Below are 12,043 nucleotides of genomic sequence, written 5' to 3'. Positions count from 1 at the left end.
TACACACACTCTTCCCCTCCCCACTCTCTCCCCCTCTCTCCCTCTGCCACTCCCTCTCTCCCACTCTCTCTCTCTCTCCCACTCTCTATCTCTCTCTCACTCTCTCTCTCTCCCACTCTCTATCTTTCTCCAACTCTCTCTCCCACTCTCTATCTCTCTCCCGCTCTCTCTCTCTCTCTCTCTCTCTCTCTATCTCTCTCTCTCTCTCTCTCTCTCGCTATCCCTACCCTCTCTCTCTCTCTCTCTCTCTCTCTCTCTCTCTCTCGCTATCCCTACCCTCTCTCTCTCTCTCTCTCTCTCTCTCTCTCTCTCTCTCTCTCTCTCTCTCTCTCTCTCTCTCCTCTCTCTCTCTCTCTCTCTCTCTCTCTCTCTCTCTCTCTCTCTCTCTCTCTCTCTCTCTCTCTCTCTCTCTCTCTCGCCCTCCCTCCCTCCCTCTTATTTCTTCCCCCGCCCCCTCTCTTCCCACACACACACACACACACACACACACACACACACACACACACACACACACACACACACACACACACACACACACACACACACACACACACACACACACACACATACACACACATACACACACACACACACACACACACACACACCTCCCCCCTCTCTCCCTCACCCTGTCTCTCCATCACCCGCTCTCTCCCTCTACACCGCTCTCCCTCTCCTCTCTCTCCCTCTCTCTCTCCCTACCGCCTCTCTCTCCATCTCCTCCCCCCTCCCCTTATATGTTCTTTTCACTTAAGTGGAAGGGTAGGTTTGCCCAACCCACCCATTTATCTCTCCCTTTATCACTTCCTTTTTCTCTCTCTCTTTCTCTCTCTCTTCATCTCTCTCTCTCTCTCCCCCATCCCGCTCAGCCCTCCTGACAAATCCTATCACGGCACAACTATAGGAACAGGGTTAGGCATGACAGCCAGAGGTACCAGGGGAACAGGGAAAAGTCAAGGTGACGAAATGAAGGAAATGTTCGCCCAGTTTCTGGAGGACATCAAGAGTGAGATGCAAGAAATGATGATGTAGGAAATGAAGAACGAAATAAGCAACCTGAAAAGAGAGCTGACAGCAGCAAAGGAGGAGATTAGAGCCCTCAAAGAGAATGGTATCGAGGCTGAGACTCAGAAAACCATCCAGGGAGAAGGTGGTAATCGTTTTTTGGATGAGATTGCCACAATAAAAGCGACATTTGCAGAAATACTAAAAAAAATAACTCTGAAGTAATGACTGCAGTGATGGAGGTGGCCATGAAAGCAGCCACCTCCCAGGAGGCAGCACGCTCCACTAGCCAACTGCTGGAAAGGAACAGATCAGTGGTTGTTGTGGGTATTAAAGAGCAGGAAGGCTCTAATAGGACAGAGTGCAATGACAGGATAAAGCAGCAGTGAATGAAGTACTAAAGGCACTAGACATGGAAGGGGCTGAGCATAGAATTGAGAAGGTTTTCAGGCTAGGTTGGTACAACAAAGACCGAGACCGAATGATAAAGATAGTGTTTGCAAATGAGAACACAAAGGAGAAGATCCTATCAAGGAAGAGCTCCCTCAAAAACATGGGAAAATTAAAAAAATGTATTCCTCCAAGAGACATGACAAGGGAGGAGAGAGCCGTGGCGGCAGAAGCAAGGAAGAGGCGCAGGGCGAGAGGGGAAAACCAGGAAGTAACAGCTCCCAACACAACACCCCCAGAGGCGAGGGGGGATCCCACAACCAGCTACCCAGTAACACCAGAAGGAAGGACAACCCTGCCACTCTCCTCTGCATAGAAATCCCCCCTACCCCAAACCCTCCCTGCCCCCACTCAAATGTTCAGCCGAATCTCCCTCCCCCCACACCCAATCCCCACCTTTCTACCCCTCCCTTCCTCCCACCGAGTCCTCCCTCCCCCCCCTTTCCTTCCTGTCCTCCCTCCCCTTTCACCCCATACCCTCCCTGTCCCTTCCCCTTCACTGGATCCCCCGCCACTCATCCCAGTATCCTCTGAGACCCTGTTATCCACCTCACAGGTCCTCACACCCACGGAAGAGCTTCCCCCACCAGCAGAACACTCACCAAGGAGGGAATTTGAGAAGGGACAGAAGAAAGTGAGCTTCAAAGCAATTTACACTAACATAGATGGAATTACAAATAAAGCAAATGAGCTTGGAGAACGGGTACTAGAGGAAAACCCAGATATAATAGCCCTCACAGAAACAAAGATCACGAAAACGATAACAAACGCATTGTTCCCACAGGACTATTATGTTATGAGGAAAGAGAGGGAAGGAAGAGGTGGGGGTGGTGTAGCTCTGCTGGTAAGAAAAGGCTGGGATTTTGAGGAGATGGATAATCAGGGCTGTGAAGGTTTCAGTGACTAAATAGCATGTACCGTAACAAATGGAGGGAAGAAAAATATAGTCGTAGTCATATATAATCCACCACCAAATGACAGAAGACCTAGACAGGAATATGATAGAAACAACATGGCCACCATTAACATAATAGAAAGAGCAGCTTCTGTTGCTAGCAGGAATGGATCTGGACTACTAATTATGGGAGATTTCAATCATGGAAAGATAGATTGGAAGAACAGAGACCCGCATGGAGGACCAGAAACATGGAGAGCTAAGCTGCTGGACGTGGCAACAAGAAACTTTCTAAGCCAGCACATCAAAGAACCAACAAGAATGAGAGGAGAAGATTAACCAGCAATGCTTGATTTGATATTTACTCTAAATGAGTGGGATATAAGGGAAATTAAGATGGAAGCGCCCTTGGGAATGAGTGACCACAGTGGATTGAGCTTTGAGTACCTGGTAGAGCTAGGAATTATCTCCCCCAAAAAAGAACTAGGAATCAAAAGGCTGGCATACCGAAAGGGGAATTATGAACAGATGAGAAGTTTCCTAAGTGAAATACCTTGGGACACAGACCTCAGAGATAAGTCTGTACAGGGTATGATGGACTATATTACCCAAAAGTGTCAGGAGGCAGAAAACAGGTTCATCCCGGCCCAAAGGGAAAAATCCGAGAAGCAACAGAAGAATCCATGGCATAATAGGGCATGTATGGAAGCGAAGAAACTGAACAAAAGGGTGTGGAGGAACTTCCGGAATAACAGAACACTAGAAAGCAGAGAGAGATACCAGAGAACCAGGAATGAGTACGTCAGGGTGAGAAGAGAAGCAGATAAAAGTTTTGAAAATTATATAGCAAACAAAGCCAAAACCGAACCAAAGCTACTCCACAGTCACATCAGAAGGAAAACAACAGTGAAAGAACAGGTATTGAAACTTAGATCAGGTGAGGACAGGTATACAGAGAATGACAGAGAGGTGTGTGAAGAACTCAACAAGAGGTTCCAGGAGGTCTTCACAATAGAACAAGGTGAGGTCACTGTGCTAGGAGAAAGGGAGGTAAACAAGGCGGCCTTGGAAGAGATCGAAATTACGAGAGAGGAGGTCAAGAGACACCTGCTGGATCTGGATGTTAGAAAGGCTGTTGGTCCAGAAGGGATCTCACCATGGACACTGAAAGAGTGTGCAGAGGCACTTTGCTTGCCACTCTCCATAGTGTATAGTAAGTCACTGGAAATGGGAGACCTACCAGAAATATGGAAGACGGCAAATGTGGTCCCAATATATAAAAAGAGCGACAGGCAAGAGGCACTGAACTACAGGCCAGTATCCTTGACTTGTATAACATGCAAGGTGATGAAGAAGATCGTGAGAAAAAACCTGGTAACACATCTGGAGAGAAGGGACTTCGTGACAAATCGCCAACATGGGTTCAGGGAGGGTAAATCTTGCCTTACAGGCTTGATAGAATTCTACGATCAGGTGACAAAGATTAAGCAAGAAAGAGAGGGCTGGTTGGACTGCATTTTCTTGGTCTGTCGGAAAGCCTTTCACACATCACTGCATAAGAGGCTGGTACATAAGCTGGAGAGACAGGCAGGTGTAGCTGGTAAGGTGCTCCAGTGGATAAGGGAGTATCTAAGCAATAGGACAATAGGAAGCAGAGAGTTACGGTGAGGGGTGAGACCTCCGATTGGCGTGAAGTCACCAGTGGAGTCCCACAGGGATCTGTACTCGGTCCTATATTGTTTCTGATATGTGTAAATGATCTCCCGGAGGGTATCGGTTCATTTCTCTCAATGTTTGCGTACGATGCTAAAATTATGAGAAGGATTAAAACAGAGGAGGACTGTTTGAGGCTTCAAGAAGACCTAGACAAGCTGAAGGAATGGTCGAATAAATGGTTGTTAGAGTTTAACCCAACCAAATGTAATGTAATGAAGATAGGTGTAGGGAGCAGAAGGCCAGATACAAGGTATCATCTGGGAGAGGAAATTCCTCAGGAGTCTGAGAAGGAAAAAGACTTGGGGGTTGATATCACACCAGACCTGTCTCCTGCAGCACATATCAAGCGGATAACATCAGCGGCATATGCCAGGCTGGCCAACATACGAACGGCATTCAGAAACTTGTGTAAAGAATCACTCAGAACTTTGTATACCACATATGTTAGGCCAATCCTGGAGTATGCAGCCCCAGCATGGAGTCCATATCTAGTCAAGGATAAGACTGAACTGGAAAAGGTTCAAAGGTTTGCCACCAGACTAGTACCCGAGCTGAGAGGTATGAGCTACAAGGAGAGACTACGGGAATTAAACCTCACTTCGCTGGAAGACAGAAGAGTTAGGGGGGATATGATCACTACATTCAAGATTCTGAAGGGACTTGATAGGATAGATAAAGACAGGCTATTTAACACAAGGGGCACACGCACAAGGGGACACAGGTGGAAATTGAGTGCCCAAATGAGCCACAGAGATATTAGAAAGAACTTTTTTAGTGTCAGAGTGGTTGACAAATGGAATGCATTAGGAAGTGATGTGGTGGAGGCTGACTCCATACACAGCTTCAAGTGTAGATATGATAGAGCCCAATTGGCTCTGGAATCTGTACACCTGTTGATTGACGGTTGAGAGGCGGGATCAAAGAGCCAGAGCTCAACCCCCGCAAACACAACTAGGTGAGTACAACTAGGTGAGTACTTTGTAACATACCAGCAGCATGGGTTCAGAGATAGTAAATCGTGCCTCAAAGGCCTAATAGAATTCTATGACCAAGCAACACAAATTAAGCAGGAAAGAGAAGGGTGGGCAGACTGCATTTTCTTGGTCTGTCAGAAAGCCTTTGACACAGTACCTCACAAAAGGCTGTTACAAAAGTTGGAGCAGCAGGCAGGAGTAAAATGAAAGGTGCTCCAGTGGATAAGGGAGTATCTAAGCAATAGAAAACAGTGAGTAACGGTGATGGGGGAGGCATCAGAGCGGCGAAATGTCACCGGCGGGGTTCCACAGGGCTCTGTACTTGGACCCATCCTGTTTCTAGTTTATGTAAACGACCTTCCTGAGGGTACAGACTCATTCCTCTCAATGTTTGCTAATGATGCAAAAATTATGAGAAGAATCAAAACAGATGAAGACAGACTGTATTACAGGACCACCTGGACAAACTGGAGGAATGGTCTAGAAAATGGCTGGTAAAATTCAACTCAGGAAAGTGTATAGTAATGAAATTAGGCCTAATATCCTATCCTAATTGGATATCCTAATAGGCCAAGTGATATTCTTTATTTTCAAAATATTGTTTCTAATTCGTTTATTTGAAATATTATTATTATATTATATTAAGAACATAAATTTTTAACTTAGGTATGTTAGTTTAGGTTAGGTTACGATAGGTTAGGTTAGGTAAGGTTGGTTAGGTTCGGTCATATGTCTTCGTTAGTTTTAACTCAAATAAAAAGAACTTAACTTATACATAATGTAATGGATAGCTTTATCATTTCATAAAAAATAAAAATATATATAAATTCAGGAAAACTTGGCATATTAGGTAAATCGGGCCTTGCATAGTAGGCCGAGTACTGCGTTCTGGCTACTAGGTACAATATATATATATATATATATATATATATATATATATATATATATATATATATATATATATATATATATATATATATATATATATATATATATATATATATATATATATATATATTTATTATCAATTATAGTAACATGATTCTTCCACATTAGCTCCAGACTTCCCGAAATATATATATAAATATATATATATATATATATATATATATATATATATATATATATATATATATATATATATATATATATATATATATATATATATATATATATATATATGTCGTACCTAGTAGCCAGAACGCACTTCTCAGCCTACTATGCAAGACCAAATTTGCCTAATAAGCCAAGTTTTCCTGAATTAATATATTTTCTCTAATTTTTTTCTTATGAAATGATAAAGCTACCCATTTCATTATGTATGAGGTCAATTCTTTTTTATTGGAGTTAAAATTAACATAGATATATGACCGAACCTAACCAACCCTACCTAACCTAACCTAACCTATCTTTATAGGTTAGGTTAGGTTAGGTAGCCGAAAAAGTTAGGTTAGGTTAGGTTAGGTAGGTTAGGTAGTCGAAAAACAATTAATTCATGAAAACTTGGCTTATTAGGCAAATTTGGCCTTGCATAGTAGGCTGAGAAGTGCGTTCTGGCTACTAGGTACGACATATATATATATATATATATATATATATATATATATATATATATATATATATATATATATATATATATATATATATATATATATTATTAAATATGACCGAAAAGGTAAGATTAATAATTCTAACACGAATTTTCTCAATCTTTCGTACATTACGCTCCGTCAGTAAAACTGACGATTTACTATAAAACCAGAAAAACGGCCAGCCTACTCATGAGAAACTCTCCAGACACAAACACTTAACTGTTATGTGCCCGCCCCAACAATAGAGCTCTACTATTAACCACAAGGTCGCCAACTGGTGTTTTCGGTGTCCAGTAACACGTCATTGGATTTGTTGAGTTGTGGTAACCGTGGCAAGGGCGCACTCAATAGATCAGGATATCAGGCAGGTATTTACTTCTATCACTCTCTGCTTTCAGGTATATATAGCCACAAGATAAATGGAGGGGATGATATAAACACAAATGTATTTTGTATTTTACTTAAAACTCATTCAAAGGCATCACAAGGTCATATCAATAAACAATCAGCTGATTCAGGCGGGAGTCGTTCGTTCCCACGTATAATATGCACTCACTAAGTCGGCAACACTCCCCCCTCTCGTCACTGTCAAAATCAGCTGGGCGCCTTCCCCCGCGCGAATGTTTATTGCTTGTTTCTCTGGCGTCACGTGCGCTGTTTCTTTAAGTTCTCAAAGATCACTAGAAGTTCGAACACTCGATATTTGCGACAATAGCACGTATTACTTCGCTACACTGATCTTGGGCTCAAACAAATATTTTATATTAAATGTGACAATAATCCACTGCCATGATATTGCACACTGCCCTTCATTTAATGATACTTATGAAGTGTTTAACACTGTAGTTCTCAGTATTTCCTTTCGTGGGCGATAACACAATTAATCACTGCACACACGAATGCACGAACATAGACATATATAATATATAGATAAATCAGACATCAATAAATGGTAATAACATAGTTACTGGGCACATAGCCTAACTTCCAAATACTGGCATAATATTATATATATTCTATCACTATATGATTACATTAAAGTCTCATGAAAGACATTCTCAACACGGTAAATTCATCAATTAATCCGGGTGCCTGTACACACACCAATAATAATATATATATGTATCGTGAGTACTCTTGATAGTACTACTCTGCACACTGGTGCCTTACTGTGACATAGTTGAGCCTTGCTCACGACATACAAAATCCTCAGGCTAAATAATATAGCTGAATAATATAGCTGACTAAAGGGGAATTGGGAGGGAAACTAGAACCACCTACTTCCACCTATCCTCCGTTGAGAGTCGAGTTGTAGCTCCTGGTCCTGGCTCCTGCCTTGTGTCGGGAACGCCCCCACACACACACTGTCGTGTCCTCCAGGAACTCAATCAATAACCCACCGTAAGCGCGTCGTCTCCGTGCCTTCTCCCAGCAGGTCCGTGCTCCTCCTCGACTTCTTGTAGGGTTGGAGTCGGTCTCCCGGCCGTCGACTTTTCCTCCCAGCTATGGCTGCCCACCTACGTCTCGGCTGCAGTCGTTCGGATTCCCAAATAGTCCTCTTCTTCCTCTACTACCCAGTGGCTCTGTTCAGCCACTATGCCGTCACGAATGGGTGAACTGCCTCAGACGTCGCATACGTCACTGCACAGACTTCACTTCTTCTTGCGCAGTACCTGTCCTGGAGCACTCGTTGCTCAATAACCGTCGATTCCCTCTCTGGTTCAACACATGAACGAAGGAAGAGTACTGGCAGACTTCAGGTGACGCGTAAAATCCACGGGAGCGGGAAACAACTGTCAAACTGACAGGACCAATCTTCGCACGTCCAACCTCCTTGACGTGTCGTGTCTGACTGATGGCGCCAACGCGGCACGCTGACCGGACCCCCTTCCTTCGTGACGTCACATTCGCCACGGGAGGTTTTCATTGGCTCCCTGTGCCACATTGCTGTCGGTGACCAATCCGGTGTCACTGACGTCACACAGTTTTGGCGGGGAAACAGGAGAGCCAGCGCCATCTTGGCTTCCTAAAGGGCCTAAACCACAGGCCAAAATATTATTGTTTTATAAATTTCTCGGCACTCCGAGAACACTCCACTCTCCCACATATATCAAATTGATGCCTGCGACCTAGAGAACGCTTGGGTAAAGTGGACATGACTCTTACTGCAGGCGTGGGAGAAATATAAGGGGGGGAACACCGTCACAATATATATATATATATATATATATATATATATATATATATATATATATATATATATATATATATATATATATATATATATATATATATATATATATATATATAATATTCTTTCCATTTCTGGGGCCTCAGTACGACTACATGACTTGTTACTGCAACGGGATGAGTAGTTGAGCAATTAGTCTTCTCCATTTTTAACTCTCTGAGCAGAATCGCTTTTTTTTTTTAATGTGGAACAAGTGTCTGAATGCCGGAGGCTGAATTTTGTTTTGTTACGGCAACTTATCTTTCTTGGTTATCTGGAGGGAGAATTTTTTTTTTTTCCTGTTTTACTTTTTTCTGTCACACACACACACACACACACACACACACACACACACACACACACACACACTCACACACACACACACACACACACACACACACACACACACACACACACACACACACACACACACACACACACACACACACACACACATGGAGTGAGAGGGAAGGTACTCCGGTGGATAGAGGAATACCTAAGCAACAGGAGACAACGAGTCTGTGTGAGGGGTGAGGTCTCAGATTGGCGAGACGTCACAAGTGGAGTCCCGCAGGGGTCAGTCCTTGGACCTATACTGTTTCTGGTATATGTAAATGATCTCCCAGAGGGTATAGATTCGTTCCTCTCAATGTTTGCCGACGATGCAAAAATTATGAGGAGGATTGAAACAGAGGATGATAGTAGGAGGCTACAAGATGACCTGGATAGACTGAGTGAATGGTCCAACAAATGGCTGTTGAAGTTCAACCCGAGTAAATGCAAAGTAATGAAACTAGGCAGTGGAAACAGGAGGCCAGGCACAGGATACAGAATAGGAGATGAAGTACTTAATGAAACAGACAGAGAGAAAGATCTAGGAGTTGATATCATACCAAACCTGTCTCCTGAAGCCCACATAAAGAGAATAACGTCTGCGGCATATGCGAGGCTGGCTAACATCAGAACGGCGTTCAGGAACCTGTGTAAGGAATCATTCAGAATCTTGTACACCACATATGTAAGACCAATCCTGGAGTATGCGGCCCCAGCATGGAGCCCGTACCTTGTCAAGCACAAGACGAAGCTGGAGAAAGTCCAAAGGTATGCTACTAGACTAGTCCCAGAACTAAGAGGCATGAGTTATGAGGAAAGGCTGCGGGAAATGCACCTCACGACACTGGAAGACAGAAGAGTAAGGGGGGACATGATCACAACCTACAAAATCCTCAGGGGAATCGACCGGGTAAACAAGGATGAACTTTTCAACACTGGTGGGACGCGAACAAGGGGACACAGGTGGAAGCTGAGTACCCAAATGAGCCACAGAGACGTTAGGAAGAACTTTTTCAGTGTCAGAGTAGTTAGCAAATGGAATGCATTAGGAAGTGATGTGGTGGAGGCTGACTCCATTCACAGTTTCAAATGTAGATATGATAGAGCCCAATAGGCTCAGGAATCTGTACACCAGTTGATTGACGGTTGAGAGGCGGGACCAAAGAGCCAGAGCTCAACCCCCGCAAGCACAATTAGGTGAGTACAATTAGGTGAGTACACACACACACACACACACACACTCACACACACACACACACACATATTCAAACTATTTATAATGCTTATTTCAAATAAATGCTTAGATTTCCTCTGAATGCCTTTTATCATCTCAGAATTGATGATAGGTCCTTGCAACACTGCCTGAGGTGGTATCCCTAAATACATATATACACACATACACATACACACACACACACACACACACACACACACACACACACACACACACACACACACACACGGTCAATCATAACAAGGACTGGAGATTGCCAGGAAGGGGCGGGTAAGCCTGCGTAAGGCTCTTGAGGATAGTTTATAATAATAACTAGAAGGCTGAGAGTCTCCTTGGAAGGTTTAAAGTAATAACCTCCAGGAAATATCCTAAAGTGTTCTCGCTGGCGAGGTGTTTGTGGTGGAGAGACCCGACACTTTAAACCATCATTTCATCCATGCTTCTTCTCTTGCCTTCCTCCTTATTCTCGTTTTACAATTAGGCATTTTTCTCTTCTCATATTTAACTTTTTCCATTCTATCTCATCCAGGTTTTTCCTGTTTTGTTTTGATCACAGGGGCGAGGAGTTGTCAGAGATCTGAATCAATGACTAGTTGCTCAGTTCTCTCTAAAGGTGAAGTATAATATATTGCTCAACCAGTGTGTCTGCAGTGAAATGTAAGTATTCACATTAACATAAAGAAAGTATCGAGTTATTCAATGAAATTTTACAATAAAATAATATTTGTTAACTGAAACAGTTTTCTAATCACTTTAATTTATGCAGCTTAGAGCTGGAACTAAGCTGTAGTGTGAGGCGTGTCTGACAATGATGCTTGAACCAGCTCGTAGTATAAACTGCTATCCAATGGCTGATCGATTTGTTTTCTTTCCATGAGACACTCAGAGATTTCCATTGGCCAAAGTTGTTGTGAGGAAAGAGGTTTGTCAACGGTAACTTTTGACATGGTAAGAATCAGACAGATTTCTGGTCCGCCGGTCCGAGATTAATCGAGATTATATTGGCCAAAAGACCAGCGAAGACCTCAGAAGTTGTTTCTAGTGTTTCATTTGGTCTCTTGAATCCCACGCACTCTTCTCTCTCTCTTGAGCCCACACTCTGTGCTATCTTGATCTCTCACACTGTGTTCTCTTGAGCCCCACACACTGTGCTCTCTTGAGCCTACACACTGTGCTCCTTTGAGCCCACACACTATACTCCGACCTTAACTCCTTTGTTTGCACTCCAGTCTTCAACCCATGGCAAGATGTTATATAGAAGACTTTCAAGGAAAGTTCTGACCTGCTATTGTGTGTCTTGCCGGAAAATTTGGTATTGTGTATTAAAAGTGTTTGGGTACAGACATATCTGTCTTGGCACAGAATCATTGTCAGGTTGGACTTGTCCATATCATATTTGTAACCCTAAGTGGTTGATACAACGTTCGAACAAGTTTTAACAATTCCTAACCAGTTATAACAACCAATATAGCAAGTTGTAACAACGTTCTCATACGTCATAAACACGTTAAGCCAAGATGTAACAACTTTATTACAAGTTGTAACAAGCGGAAAATAGAGACAGTTTCGGTTTGTGTTTCCAGGGATTAGATCCTGAAGTTAACAAAATCTGCA

Source organism: Procambarus clarkii, chromosome 14 (assembly GCF_040958095.1).
Source record: "Procambarus clarkii isolate CNS0578487 chromosome 14, FALCON_Pclarkii_2.0, whole genome shotgun sequence".
In the NCBI taxonomy this organism is placed as follows: domain Eukaryota; kingdom Metazoa; phylum Arthropoda; class Malacostraca; order Decapoda; family Cambaridae; genus Procambarus; species Procambarus clarkii.
The sequence above is the reverse complement of the archived record's forward strand: the minus strand, read 5'-3'. Positions refer to the sequence as shown.